Below are 13,920 nucleotides of genomic sequence, written 5' to 3'. Positions count from 1 at the left end.
TTGTCAACCTGTTTATATTTACCACAAGTTTACCTTACAGGTACAGGGCTGGGAAAGTGTGGTTGCTATTTAATTGTCTGTCTAAATAATAAGCATTAACGGTGACGAAATTACCAATTGAGAATAAAACGCATGATCTGCACCATATGGCAGAGTGATCAGCTTAGAATAAAGTAAGAAGAAAAGCTTTTAAAACAGCATACAAAAAAGTAAATAAAAACAAAACCAGTTAAGTGCGTTTCTAGTTCAGGTTTAAAAGTAAAACGAAGTAAAAAAAAATGTGCAATACAGGAAAAGCATTGACTCTAATGCGAGCTCACAATTAAACCTTGTGGAGTTGAAATAAACATCGATATGCAATAGTACGACTCTCTGGCCTTAAACAACATTCGTCTCCCTATGGATACGTAGTGCACGAGGCCATACAGTAGGTTAGACTGAGCTATGTTCATACGTACAGTATGCTATTCAAATAGCAAAAGATTTTTGGCTTTGTAAATTTGTTCTTAACCACCAGAATAATCTCTGAGGTGATTAACGCACACCGACATACACGCGTTGCGAAGTCTGCGTGGAACTAAACTAAACAAACAGCATAGTATGGTGTCAAAAAGTAAGACAAAATATTGCGCAAACTCTTCTCCTTGGGTCGACAGACTCGGTAGTGAGCGGTCTGGGACGTTGTGGGGATTGTAAGAAGCTGTCGAGATGTCAGGCAAGCCTGGGAAATCGTGAGACATTTTTTTTTTCTGTAGTCTTCAGCAAAGGAGAAAAAGTCAAAGAGCGAAGCGCATAGTTTATACGAATGAATATTGAACGCACCAGTTCCACTTCAAAACGAACAACGATACAATCCTTAACGCTAACAGCTGCTTCAGGGCAACTCTATACTAAACATCCCTGTCTCTCACAAGCATGGGAAAGGCATTAGTGCCTTCTAAAATATAATTCATATTTTATAAACATTGATTGTATGCATAAACCGAGGCCTGAATGGAGAGGCGAAAGTCACATGCAATCCGATCCTGAATCCTGCGCACTGCTCCATATGCTTCTGCTTGTTTCATTTGCGTGTTTACTCCAGAGTTTGTGGCACTAATAAGAGTCAAAACTATTGCGTTTTAGTTCCATTTGCATGTCAGAAGTATTCCTTTCGACTCTGGATGGATAGATAGTGTTTTTATAAGTCGCACAGAGTGACTTATGAAAGTCTCTTTCAAATGCGTTTTGGTTTCCCTTTTGGAAGTTTGTACGCTTTACCAACACTAAAACACTAACTCATCACGTTACTAATTTAATATATACATGCGTGTGTTCTCCAATTAAGTCAAGTTCTTTTTATTATTGTAAATGCTTTAAAGATGGACGATTAATAAATTTAAGTAAGTCAAGTAAGACATTATTATTCTAAAAAAAAAAAAAACCACTATTAATTCATACAAGATCAATTAGTTTTAACTGTAGTTAAAGCTGTCTCTGAGTAGTTGTGAACGTGCAAAAAAAAAAAAAAAAAACGAAAATAAATAAATAATTGATTCAAAATAAAGCTGCAGGCAAAACAAATCACATCACACTCATGTCCTGTGTCCGGTAACGTGTTCATTAATATGTGATTAAAACACTCTACTGGCTTTCTCGATCCATTGAAAGTGTGCTTTAGATCAATTTTATTCGGACCGGTCTTAGGAAGAAGAAACTCAAGAAAATACAACGATAAAACAGAAGATAGTTTAGGTGTGATTACAGTTTCTTATCCAATATTTATAAGGGACATAGGGTACCTAATGGAACCTAATCTTTAAAGCGAAAAATGTAAGTTAATTAAAAAGAAGTAAAATATTGAGAGAGAGAGAGAGAGAGAGAGAGAGGTTGGTTTGGATGGGAAGGAGTTTGGCTGTGCGCGGTGCGGTTATTCTCCACGGGGCAGAAGGTGGCAGTAAATGAGGAACGCCAAAACGCCTCTGTCTTATATTTCTATTGAACGATTGTGTCTTTTCAAAGTCACATAAACGGTATATATTTTGGTATATAAGTAACAAAAACTATATATATATTTTTTTTTTCTAAACTTATATTGTTGAACAGTATGATTGACTTGGACAGCTAACGCATAACACTCGGCGCCTTTAAAGCGCGACATGCTCTCGGGTTGAACTAATTTGTTACTCAGTTGTGTGCAGCTGTAATAACCTGTAACTCATCTGCTTTGTAATGAGAAAAACTCCAGAACTCCAGAACCTCGGATCCGATTCTTTTACACAGTTTAACTTCAATTCGCAGGTAATTCAGCTCAGCTGCAAATTAATGGGAGCTATTGCTGTCTAGGAAATATAAATTAGCTGTATAAAACGTCAAACACACGTCTTATAATTATAATAATAATAATTATTATTTTTATTATAACTATAATAAAATAATAATAATAATAATAATAATAATAATAATAATAATTATTATTATTATTATTATTAGCTGTAGGAATACTAACAGTTGAATAGTAAAAGTATGCACAAGGAGTGTCTGCTGATTCACATAATAAAATTAATCATCATCATCATCATTATTATTATTATTATTATTATTATTATTATAAATAAAAGTAGTAGAAGCACAATTATGATTGAATTGCAATTTAGATAATTAATTATAGAATTCAATAATTAGAATAATAATTCGTTATATAATCGCTTTTATTAAATATCTATAACTCATTTAATAACAGGAAACTCTAAATATCAGGTATCTATTAATTAACTTTAATAGGTTTTTATAAACTATGTTTTGTTCTGTCACAAGCCCATTTTAATTGAACAACACTGGGAATTTAATTTACAGTAAGTTTATACTGTAGCCGTCAGCATTTACACTACACGCATAAGTTCGACTTAATATTTTAGGTTAACAGATGTTAAATATATTGTAACTGAAACTTACTTAACAGCTGGTAGCTCTTGTGTGTGTGTTAATGTTCACTAATATTAGAAGATTAACATCATAAGCTGTCTGAGTCCAAAGGTGCAATGTGCTACAACACAAAACTCTGTGTAAACTCACCTTCATTTAAAATGATCAATAGTAATTTTACGTTGTTTCAGTTAACGCCATACTGAGCATGCAGTGATCCTAATAAATGGTGGATGGGTTATGTCGCTGTATAAATAAATGTGAAGATGGAAATTAACTTCCATGTTGATATAAATATTAATATAAAGCTATATATCACAATCCTACGTGGTAAATTAAGGCTATACAGTGCGAGCAGATGGGCATCATAAACTCCATATCTAGGACTTTGTAGATGATAATTCAGCAGCAGCAGCAACAAAGGCACGAGTTGTTCTAAAGTGTACCATCTGAAAACAGAGGGGAAAACAGCACGTGTGCTAAAGCCTGGAGAAAACTGAGACAAGCGGTTAGGTATGGAGATGAACTTACTGCTCACGGCGTGTTGGTATCGGGGCTGGCCGTTGAGAGGACTCTGTCCATTGAGTAAAAGTAGAGAATCCAGGGCTGATCTTCTTGCTGCTTCGAGGATGGCTGGAATCGGCGTGTTGCTAATATCGGTGGGTTGAAATCGGCTCGGTGATATCGGCGGTTTGACACTTAGGCTGTGTGTGAACGCGGGACTGGAAGCCAGAGTCTAAAGCGAGGAGGCGGCAAAGATGACTGGGAAGACAGAGACAGAGAGAGAGAGAGAGAGAGAGAGAGAGGAGGGGGTGAGAGAGAAAGCGATAATGGCAGAGACGGAGATCCGACCAGCAAAGCGACACAAGTTCCCCGTGACGGAAGTGCAGCCAGTTTTTGTCCGCCGCGAGCTCGTGTGGGCGCAATGCGAGGAGACAGCGCGCGCGTTATAAACCGGCCAAGTCCTAGTGCGCGGGAGCGCGTAAGGAAATAAAGGAGACGAGGGACCTGCGGTTGTCGATTCACTCCTCAGAAGCGAGCTATCGCAGCAGAAGCCTCTTCTTCGACATAAAAGATCGAGGTCGGCCGCGCGTGAGTGTGTATGTCACTTTCAATCTCTCCCGTGCCAGCGCGCGCTGACTGACAGAACGCGCGCGGGAGGGAGTGAGTGAGAGAGCGAGCGAGCGAGAGAGAGCGAGAGAGAGAGAAGGGAGGGAGGGGGGGGGGTCAGATCCAGTTTATTAATCCCATCCATGTCATCTTGGCAATAAAGCGCCATAGAGTTAATCTGTGATCATTTCTTTTTTTTTTTATGTTCACACAGTAACTAGAGCGGACATCTGAAAAGTCTTTCACTATCTGAGATTAATATGTTTTAGGTTATTGAGTACAAACATTAAGCGACCGTGTGCATGCAAGGGCTGATATATAACTCGGGACCATTCTAATCAGAGTTTAGTAACACTTTTCCCTGCAGGTTAAGAAGTAATTGGCCTTATGCAATCAGCTGTTAATATGACTTGAATCCGAAGATGATCAACTACATGTGTTGCGCTCTATCGCCTCGCATTCACATCACAGTTACACAAAGCATTCTTCCCCTTAACACTGGAAAAGGTAAACGGCTGGGGGGAAAATCCCACGACAATAACATATAGACACAAAATCGGTCAATTTTAAGCATCTTAAAATGTTTCTTATCGCTTCACTCCTGTTTGGGAAAAAAGACCCAAAGGGTTCCTTTCTGAAAACAAGTTTGATCATGCACTCGAAATACACCCCATTTAGCCTCCAAACATACAATAAGTTCTCTTCGATCAGTTCAGAAAAATCCAGCAGGCTCATGCAAAGCGACCTTACCTTCTTCAAAAGTGACTCCAGATGCGCTCAGTCATTTCACAGAGCTACACAGTAATGAGTGTGCTGAGAGCTGGAACACGCGGACTGTGCTGTGTCTGATTCTTTAGCATCATCCCACACTATTGGCTATCCGATGATTATAGGTTATTAGAAGGCGATAATAATATGTCCATCATATGCAGACTACAAAGACTTCAACAGCACAGAGTGGTGGCGAAGATAGCTGTGCTGACACTGTGCATGGCGGGATAATGTTTTCCTCAATTCTCCGCAGTTCAGGTGCCTCGCTATTATTGACGGAGAATTTGCATGAATAAGCCACGCTGTGAGATGGGGGTGCGTGTGTGCGCGAGTCTGATTCTACAGGAGTGTTTTTTTTTCTATTAATGATGTCTTTCCCCGCCTTTAACAGATACAGAATAATCCTCAACGCAATGTTCCTGGGCTTCCAGCAATTGCAGAAAAATTCTCAGTACAGTCTCAGATTTACTGATGTCTATGATGTGTGTGAAAATTTGCAACCCAACATAAAACCTGAGAAGAAAACAGTGAATTAGTTGCTCCGCTCGTGTTTATGCATGCCAAAGCTAGTAAATCAGCATGGTGTGGTTTCTGTTCCTTCAAAAAAAAAACAAAAAAAAAAACGACACAAATTAGATTTTCTTGTTCACTGTGATGAAAGCATGCATGATTGAATATTAGAAACGGCTCATCAAGCTATTACCATAAACTACATATAAATCCGTTTGCTAAATATGTTCTTACAAATGTTAGCTAACCTCTGGAGAGCTTTGATTTAACGTATGTAATTTCAGATTAATAGTTTTCGTTAGAACAGGATAAAGCGGTATAGAAGATGTGATTGAGTGAGTGAGAGGTTTCGTTAAAAACAACAATAACAACAATAACATTACTACTACCACTACTACAATTACTCCTCCTCCTCCTCCTACTACTACTACTAATAATAATAATGCAATTTCTAATTGATTAATTATCGGCTTGATTATCACATCTAACTGTGACTTTATTATAAAATGACATGACATTACATAACATCTGGTGAGATTTCCAGGCTTTTTCATTTTTAATAATGCCTAGGTAACATCAGGCTATATACAGTAGAATAAACATAAATTAATTTGACAGGGATAAAGAATGAACACGAGCATGTTAAAAAATTTCATAAAGTCACTAAGGAGTTGTGATCTGGCTGTAGTCTGTTTTCCTATAAATAGCGTCTGCATTAATATTGTATTAAAGTTTCAGTGACATTTTTTTAATTTTTTTAATGATCATTTAAATATTTAATACTAAATAACGGTAAAAGCATTAAGCATAAATCTTGGATTCCGTTGTTGGTTATAGACCTACTGATGTATCGCTATCAGAAACGCTTGATACACAGGATACCTTAAAACAACATGACATCGACGTTTTAAAGTTATCGGTCTGCTTAAAGAGAAACTACTCATTTGAGGTGAGAAAGGTAAACAATGTAATCGGTAATAATAATAATAATAATAATAATAATAATTATTATTATTATTACTGTTGTTGTATAATTACATAAACAAAAAAAATAAACAAGTAATTATGTAGTGGTAAAACACAGCGTGTACAAAACCCTTGGCTCAATGAGAAGGCATAAATATGATGAAATAGCACCAAAAACTATGAAATAGGCCCAAGCGGGATAAAACAGCTGGATGTCACTTATATGCTGCCCACAGCATATAAGTGCAAATAGTTTTTTTCTTTCCATTTGCTTCATCTGCAAAATTTCTAAAAAACAAACAAACAAAAATCCCTGGAGATAATCTAAATACCAGAAATATTTAAGTGCATACATAATATTTCTGTGGGCATACTTATCAACCCACATTTTATAATTTAGTGGTAACATATGCAAGGTGAAGTAATCAGAAACAATATTTTGTCCGTTTATACTTTCAAAATGTTTTCTGTCGGCAACTCTGTTTTTCAACCCACATGGCTTTCTGACATGATTAAATGTTTAGTGTGTTGGGTTTTTCTTTTTTGCTTGAATCTAATATAGTTGATCTGGTGAAATATTTATGCTCTCTAAAACTGTAAACTTATTCTTAACGCTTAACGTTTTTTATCTACATATTAAAATTTTGTATTTTGACTCTTCGTGCTTTATTGCAGAAGTGTCCGAGTCCAGTCCTGAAAGACAACACTCTTATTATAAAATCAAGCATGTTATAAAAGTTAAATAATTATTGAAGAGCGCAAATTATGTAGTACATAAATTTGGTTGTGGGTCTTGGAGGAGTATAGATTAAAATATCTGTGTGTCAGGAATGCTCTATGACCAGAAGTTGATACGATCTACACACTGTATTCCCGCCCCCTCTTTAATGATTCCCGTTTGTAATTCATTATTGTTAGATGCTCTTTATGTCTTTGTGGATTACTGAGATTCAATATATTTAACCAGAAAAAAATCCTAAGTATAACATTAAGTAAATCTTGTCCCTCTGGGGGAAAAAATCTTTGAACTAAGAAAAAGAAAACTCAGAAAGGCATTACAAGCATATTTCTGTTAGGAAGAGAGGAATCCGCAACTCCTCAATGAACCCTTGAGAAAACGTTGAATGGCTCCTTTTTTAAAGAGTGAGTGTGTTTAGAGAATAAAACAAATGTAAAAGAAGAAGAAAAAGAAGAAGAAAAAAGACGATCAGTTTTAGTTAAAACTACTAATGTTGTTGCATGGTTATATACATATGCTTCTCTTCAAATTAACAAATGATGTGTACATTTTTTTAAGGATATATGTTCTTTCAAAGCAAGCAAATCGGCATCTTTATCAGACTATTGTTAATGAGATCTCCCTGTTCTGACCTTCCTTGGTTTTCCTATCAGCTGTAATGTTTTTGATCACATGGCTTCAGTAGCAGCTCTGCCTCACTTCTAATATGTAGTACTCAAGGTCCCAATATTGTATAAAGTTAAGACTGACCGACATATTGGCTTTTTGTGATGCAGGGCGTGACAACATTTAGGGGGGAGAAATTATGAAACAATGCAGTATGATGCACCACAGAAAAGGGGAGGAACTTGTAACAGAACATGATGGCAGTTTCGCAACTTTTGTTTGAAACTGTATTTAAATTTGAACGATCGCTTTATATCACGTGGATTTAGCCTAGATTTGCTATCATTACAAAAAAGTCGTTTTAAACGTATATTGCAGGCTAAGGACACACGCATACTATGTTATATATATATATACAGTATATATATATATATATATATATATATATATATATATATATATATATATATATATATATATATATATATATATATATATATATATATATTCGAGCCACAACATAAAGATTTAGTTAACAGTAATGTCACCATGTTAGACTTGAAGGAAATAAACACACAAAGATTACATTTATATTCACATTTACAGCATTTGGCAGATGCCCTAATTGAGAGCAAATTATAGTGCTTCGTAAAGTGTTTCAACCTCTAGCCGTACTGAACAAAACGTATATGAATATCCATAAGATGACATAATGATCTTATCTTATGTAAGATCACAATTGACTAAATACCATGAAAGAATGGAGTGACATTATAGTACCCAGTCTGCGCATGGCAGAAGGAAGGCCGGGAAATAGCACGATCTAGTGGTAAGTCTCAGTCTCTCTCTCTCTCTCTCTCTCTCTCTCTCTCTCTCTCTCTCTCTCACACACACACACACACACACACAATAAACTTTTAAATATGTTTTAACTATCCATTTTAATTCTATTAACGCCACTCTTATTGAAAATATTCAAAATTATTTTGCTTATAATAATAATTTGCATCGATTACAGGTAGAACCTTTCAATTAACAACAAAGTTTTTGAACAGCGCTAAAGCAGGGAAATATACGTTTCGCCTACAAATTTAAATTTACATACAAATTAAGAACAAACGAAATAATAATAATAATAATAATAATAATAACCCTCCTAAAAAATCCCATTCAGCCGCCTGACAATTTATTAGTAAAGTGCAGGCCGTCTTTACATTAAAAAAAAAAATACTACTACTACTACTACTACTAATAATAATAATAATGACAAAGTTATTGTTGAGATTAAAATTGTTTGATTTAGACATTTCTAAAAAAAAAAAAAAAAGCATTTCGGTTTATAAAATAGCTATTTGAAATGCTCTTTGGGTTTGCAGAGAGAGAGAGAGAGAGAGAAAGAGAGAGTGGAGGTGTGAGGGAGTCGCGCTTTACTTCAGTGTTAATTAGCACGGAAAGCGATTAACGGCAGCAGCAGCGCTTCAGCTCCCAGACTTCTCCTTTGCCACAGGGCACTTTAGGTGCACACAGGACCTAAATAATAGCTGAAAATTTACTTTAATTATTTTAATCCTCAATAACCTAAGCTTAAAATATTTATATCACGTTTTAAAATGCCATTATCAGACAGTATGCTATCATAACCAATTCATAATGTTTTATGTTATGTTATACTTATTACTGAGTTTAAAATTATGTTCCGGGTTTTATACTTTCGCTGTGTGATTAATTCAATTAAATAACTAAACCTACTTAATGGCTCAGGCCTTTAAGCATTAAAGATGAATCTTTTCTCCCCTGCGTCATATCTCCATGCTCCACATATTAGATGGTAAAATGACCGGCTTAAATAATCTCTTTCCCAAATAATGAGTTTTCGCACTAGTTTGGCTCCGTTTATGCTTTAAATGACACTCTAATAGGAGAGGCGGCGGCGCAGGAGAACCTCCAACCTCAACAAATTACATCCATTCAGAGGTCATGACTCAAACTACCCAAACTCTTTAGACTTCCACTAATCGGTCCACCTCGTATCGTAGGCTATATGGACAATAATAATAATAATAATAATAATAATAATAATAAATATTCCCAATGTATCGATTCCCAGGAATCATATTATATCACAATAATATATCAATGACGATTATATGTTATATTAATTATGTAAAACGAAGTGTTTTTGACTTATTATTATTTAAATTATGAACTGTTTTTGTTCACCTTTTTATTTTATATAAAACAAAATAAATAGTTGTATTATGTACCAGTAAAGGGATCGATATATTGCAAGCGAGGCAGGTAATGCAAATGTTATTATAAATTATTCTTAGTCTCTAATTCTATCATTCGCTGGGTACCTTGCGTAAATTTATCGTGAATGTAGGGCGGACGAATCCGTGTTAATTTTCCATCATTTAATGCCATTAAATTATTAAATTATTAATTTAATTCCTTAACTCTAGACCAGTTCTGTGGAGAGTACCTCTGTGCCTATGTTTGGACAATTCATTTATGCAGTGACGACATCCAGCAGTGACCTTCTTAGTAAAACCTCAGAGAGTACATAAATAAATAAATAAATATTTATAACTAAATAAATCAGAGATTCATTTAGTTTCACAAATTCGTCCAGCATAACTAACAATAACTGTGACTTTCTCACGCTTTTCCGGACGTTAACGAAAGCAAATGGAAGCGTAAGGAGAGCTGGGTGTTAAAAGCCCACAGCTCTGCACTTCCCTGCGCTCCAGGTGACTCTGAGCTGAAATGAAATCCGCTTGAGTGAAACGCGACGAGCAGAAACGCTTCGACCTCCAGCACTCTGCACTGTGTCATCGGCCACAAGTGTTTGACAGCTGAAATTATCTGTAAATACTTCATTAGAGCATGTATGAGGTAGCCCTTGTACCTTATGCCCTGTTAAAAATTTGCAAACAAGACCAGACTAAAAGAAACTGGTCAAGTTTTAAGAGTGATTTTGGGCACCTTAACCGAGGAGACCGACACAGTTCCAATTATTAATTATTATAATGACTCTAATTATTTATTAATGGGTTTTGTAAAGCAAGCTTTTTTGTAATTACTTTACAGAAGTGTAGTGTTGAAGTCTGATTCATTTGCAAGCGAGGTTATTTTTATTTATTCATTTATTATTACAGTATAAAAGGGTTATGAAACCAAACGTAGATGACAGAAATTACATTTTGACTCTGGTTCCGAGAAATTTATTTTTCTAACATAATCAGCGGATAAAACACACCATGAAAGGCCTAAAATATATATACAGTGTGCACTATTCTAATTAAAGGCTATGTTTTTAAATAATTAAGCAACCATAGTTCAAATCATTTTGCAAGTTTGCACTCCTGCTTACTCTCTCTCTCTCTCTCTCTCTCTCTTCTCTCTTTCTCTCTCCCTCTTTTTCTCTCTCTCTTTCTACAATGGATCTTACCATTTAACGTATAAAGTGCTCCAGAAGTACACTTCCTTGTCTCTGTCTGAGACACTGGTTATAATATAGCCTATATGTCACATAAACGTGGATAATAAAGCCCTTAATGTGTTGTGTCAGTGTTATGTTTTCAGTCATATCCGTTAACGTTATTGTATAGGAATAATTATTAAATTAATTAATACTAATTATGTAGTTCTCTTCTAACACTTAATTTACTCCTAACAACAGTTAAAAAAGTTAAGACTAACTTCAGAAGGCTCAAAGTCCATTACCTCAGTCCTGGAGACCAAGGCAAAAATACATTCTGCATTCAGTTGACAGAAAATGCACAGAAAACCAAAGACATTACTAATAGGCATGGGTATTTCAGTGAACAGCTTGGGCTGCAGTGGACAATGGTACCGATGCAGACCATGAACGCAAACAGCACTGGTGCAAGAAGAACTAGTAAGTGTGGCAGAAAAAAATCTTATAGACTATAAAAAACTCAAGGACTTTTGGAGAAAACTATTTCTAGTTTTGTTTTGTTAGGACATAAAACAAAACCTATAAATGTTCATCTGAATGATCTGAAATCTATAGTTATATTTTCAGTTTTATACATGCAGTTTATTTTTAAACCCATCCAAACAAAGGGTCATGTGCTTATTACTTACCACGTTACATCAGAGTAAAGGGGTTGTTAAGACTGCATTTAATTTGTCTTCCCAGCTGTCTTCCTTGACTTGCATGTTCTTTGCTGAACGCATGACTGACAAGAGAATGGCCTTGTGGGTAAACAAAATGGGTGTACAACTTTGCAGACCTGAATGCGGAACTTCCCATGACTGTTAGTGTCAATCATTTACTGCCAATCACCTAAAGAAGGCAGTCACAACATTGTAAATGGCTCAGGTTTTCTTGTCACAAAGCAGTCAGACACCAGCAAAAGCACCTGATTATCAGCTGCTGCACACAAATTAACAAAGAAATTGATTCTGTATATTGTGATGGAGTCCATGAACCTGAGGTTTGAGTTTGATGAAAGGAGGCTGTTGGGGGAGTGGATGTGGAATCCAGAAAGGAGACGGAGAAGGAGGAGGCCATATTTGTTTAAGTAGAGAAGGTCACAATCAGTGAGCTGTATCTACTATTAAACATTACTGAGCATAGCCTTTACATTCTAAATCTCTGTTGGCACTGTGAAGTTTTCCAGAGCAGTGGACTAGATTTCTGTGGCCAGAAAGAAAGAGAAGGGAGAGGGGGGCTGGAGCCAGGTCTATTATGTCCTTATTAAAACTCCAATCATGTCTGAGAGCTCTGGACTAAAGCAACCCCCAATGGCAAAGCTAAATGGAAGAATTTGATATGTCTGTTTTAGGATGCCACTACAGACTTCATTTTATGTTGTTTCTATGTATGTTGACACATTTTAATAAAATAAACATGAAACATGAAATTATTTTTGAATTTATGGCATGTTATTTGCCCAATGTTATATTTTAACTTTAGTAAAAATGGTGTCTCTAGTAACAAAAACAACCAAATTATTATTATTATTATTATTATTATTATTATTATTATTATTTTTATTATTATTATTATTATTATTATTATTATTAGTAGTAGTAGTAGTAGTATTTAATGATAATAATAATAATAAATGCGTTGTTAGTAGATACCACTTTTTTATTATTATTATCATCATCATCATTATTATTATTATTATTATTATTATTATTATTATTATTATTATCAATTTAACTTTTCACTCAGATCATAAAATAATAATGAACCATTTATTCATCATTTATATACACAAGATATCGACAAATAAGTAACCCAACCTATTTTTTTTTTTTTTTACCAATCACCTAAAGAATGATTAAAAAACAACGACATTAGAATTTGCATGGGCAAATAATGTAAACCTATACAGTGCAGATTTTCTTACATACTAATTCCTAAATTAGAATTACATTTTAAATTTGATATTCATCATCTTCTTAGCGTATGTGAACATCTCGTCAATTACATTTTGTCAGGAGTTGCAACAAACAATTTATTTACGTTTATTTTACATTTTAATAAACATTTGTGTGGGAGGCTTTGAAGTGGATATATATGATAGTGATCTTTGAGGAGTTTTGTAAGAGGTTGTAAGAGTCAAAGGTCATGGTAGTCCTGTGATCCTGTGTTTGTTATTGCTTTCCTGCCCTTGGACAGGTTAACATAGCATAGCCCACTCAGCTTCCCTTAGCCTGCACTGAAGAAGGAGGCGTGACCCTCTTAAAGGTGTTGATGGGACCCTGGTTTACTAATCTAAAGTGCTGAAATATTATCCCCTCTAAAAGTGGGTAAGGTGCCATAGTACTCACTACTACTGCAATGATGGCTGGAGGCCATTGTGCAAAGTCAAGACATCAGGTTGAATTATTGCTCACTGCATATGGCAGCATAAGGGATGTTTTTACAGGGACTTGGCCTGGACAAATAAGGACTAACCAGCTGGTTCATGATCAATACCACCTCAGCACATATTTTGGAATTTTCACCTCGGCAGTGAGACATAACATATTGGAGCAGGGTAGCTGAAATATAGATTGAAGTAAGGAAAAAAACCTCTGAAGATTTTCATGTGAAATATCTCTCAAACTTCATTAGCCTTTGCCAATCCAAAGTGTTTTCTTATGCGTTTACTGGACTGTACTCCGACAGCTGCATCAAAGGCATTCCGTCCAATCATTCCATCTTGTCCATGGACCTCAGAAAAGCGACACAAGCTATTGCATAAACACTCGCTCTACACTGCACAAACTGCTAGATTTTTAACAGTCAGAAATAATAACCACAAATATCCATAAAAGCCCACTTTTATATA

General features: G+C 35.4%; 1 protein-coding gene across 3 annotated transcripts in view; it reads right to left on the bottom strand.

Moving 5' to 3' along the window:
* satb2 (SATB homeobox 2) overlaps positions 1–11,799 on the bottom strand; it is a 43,832-nt gene extending 32,033 nt beyond the window's left edge. Inside the window, exons 1-2 of one of the 3 annotated variants that reach the window (XM_053495733.1) lie at positions 11,717–11,799; positions 3,436–3,666 (exon numbers count right to left, since the gene is read on the bottom strand). The gene's annotated coding sequence lies outside the window, so the exon portion shown is untranslated. Of the gene's footprint in view, positions 1–3,435; positions 4,008–11,716 lie in introns of those variants that run through there. The other 2 variants (XM_053495735.1, XM_053495736.1) reach the window with 2 other exon arrangements.
* Positions 11,800–13,920: the final 2,121 nt, after the last annotated feature.

Source organism: Clarias gariepinus, chromosome 5 (genome assembly GCF_024256425.1).
Source record: "Clarias gariepinus isolate MV-2021 ecotype Netherlands chromosome 5, CGAR_prim_01v2, whole genome shotgun sequence".
Classification (NCBI taxonomy): Eukaryota; Metazoa; Chordata; class Actinopteri; order Siluriformes; family Clariidae; genus Clarias; species Clarias gariepinus.
The sequence above is the reverse complement of the archived record's forward strand: the minus strand, read 5'-3'. Positions and strand labels throughout refer to the sequence as shown.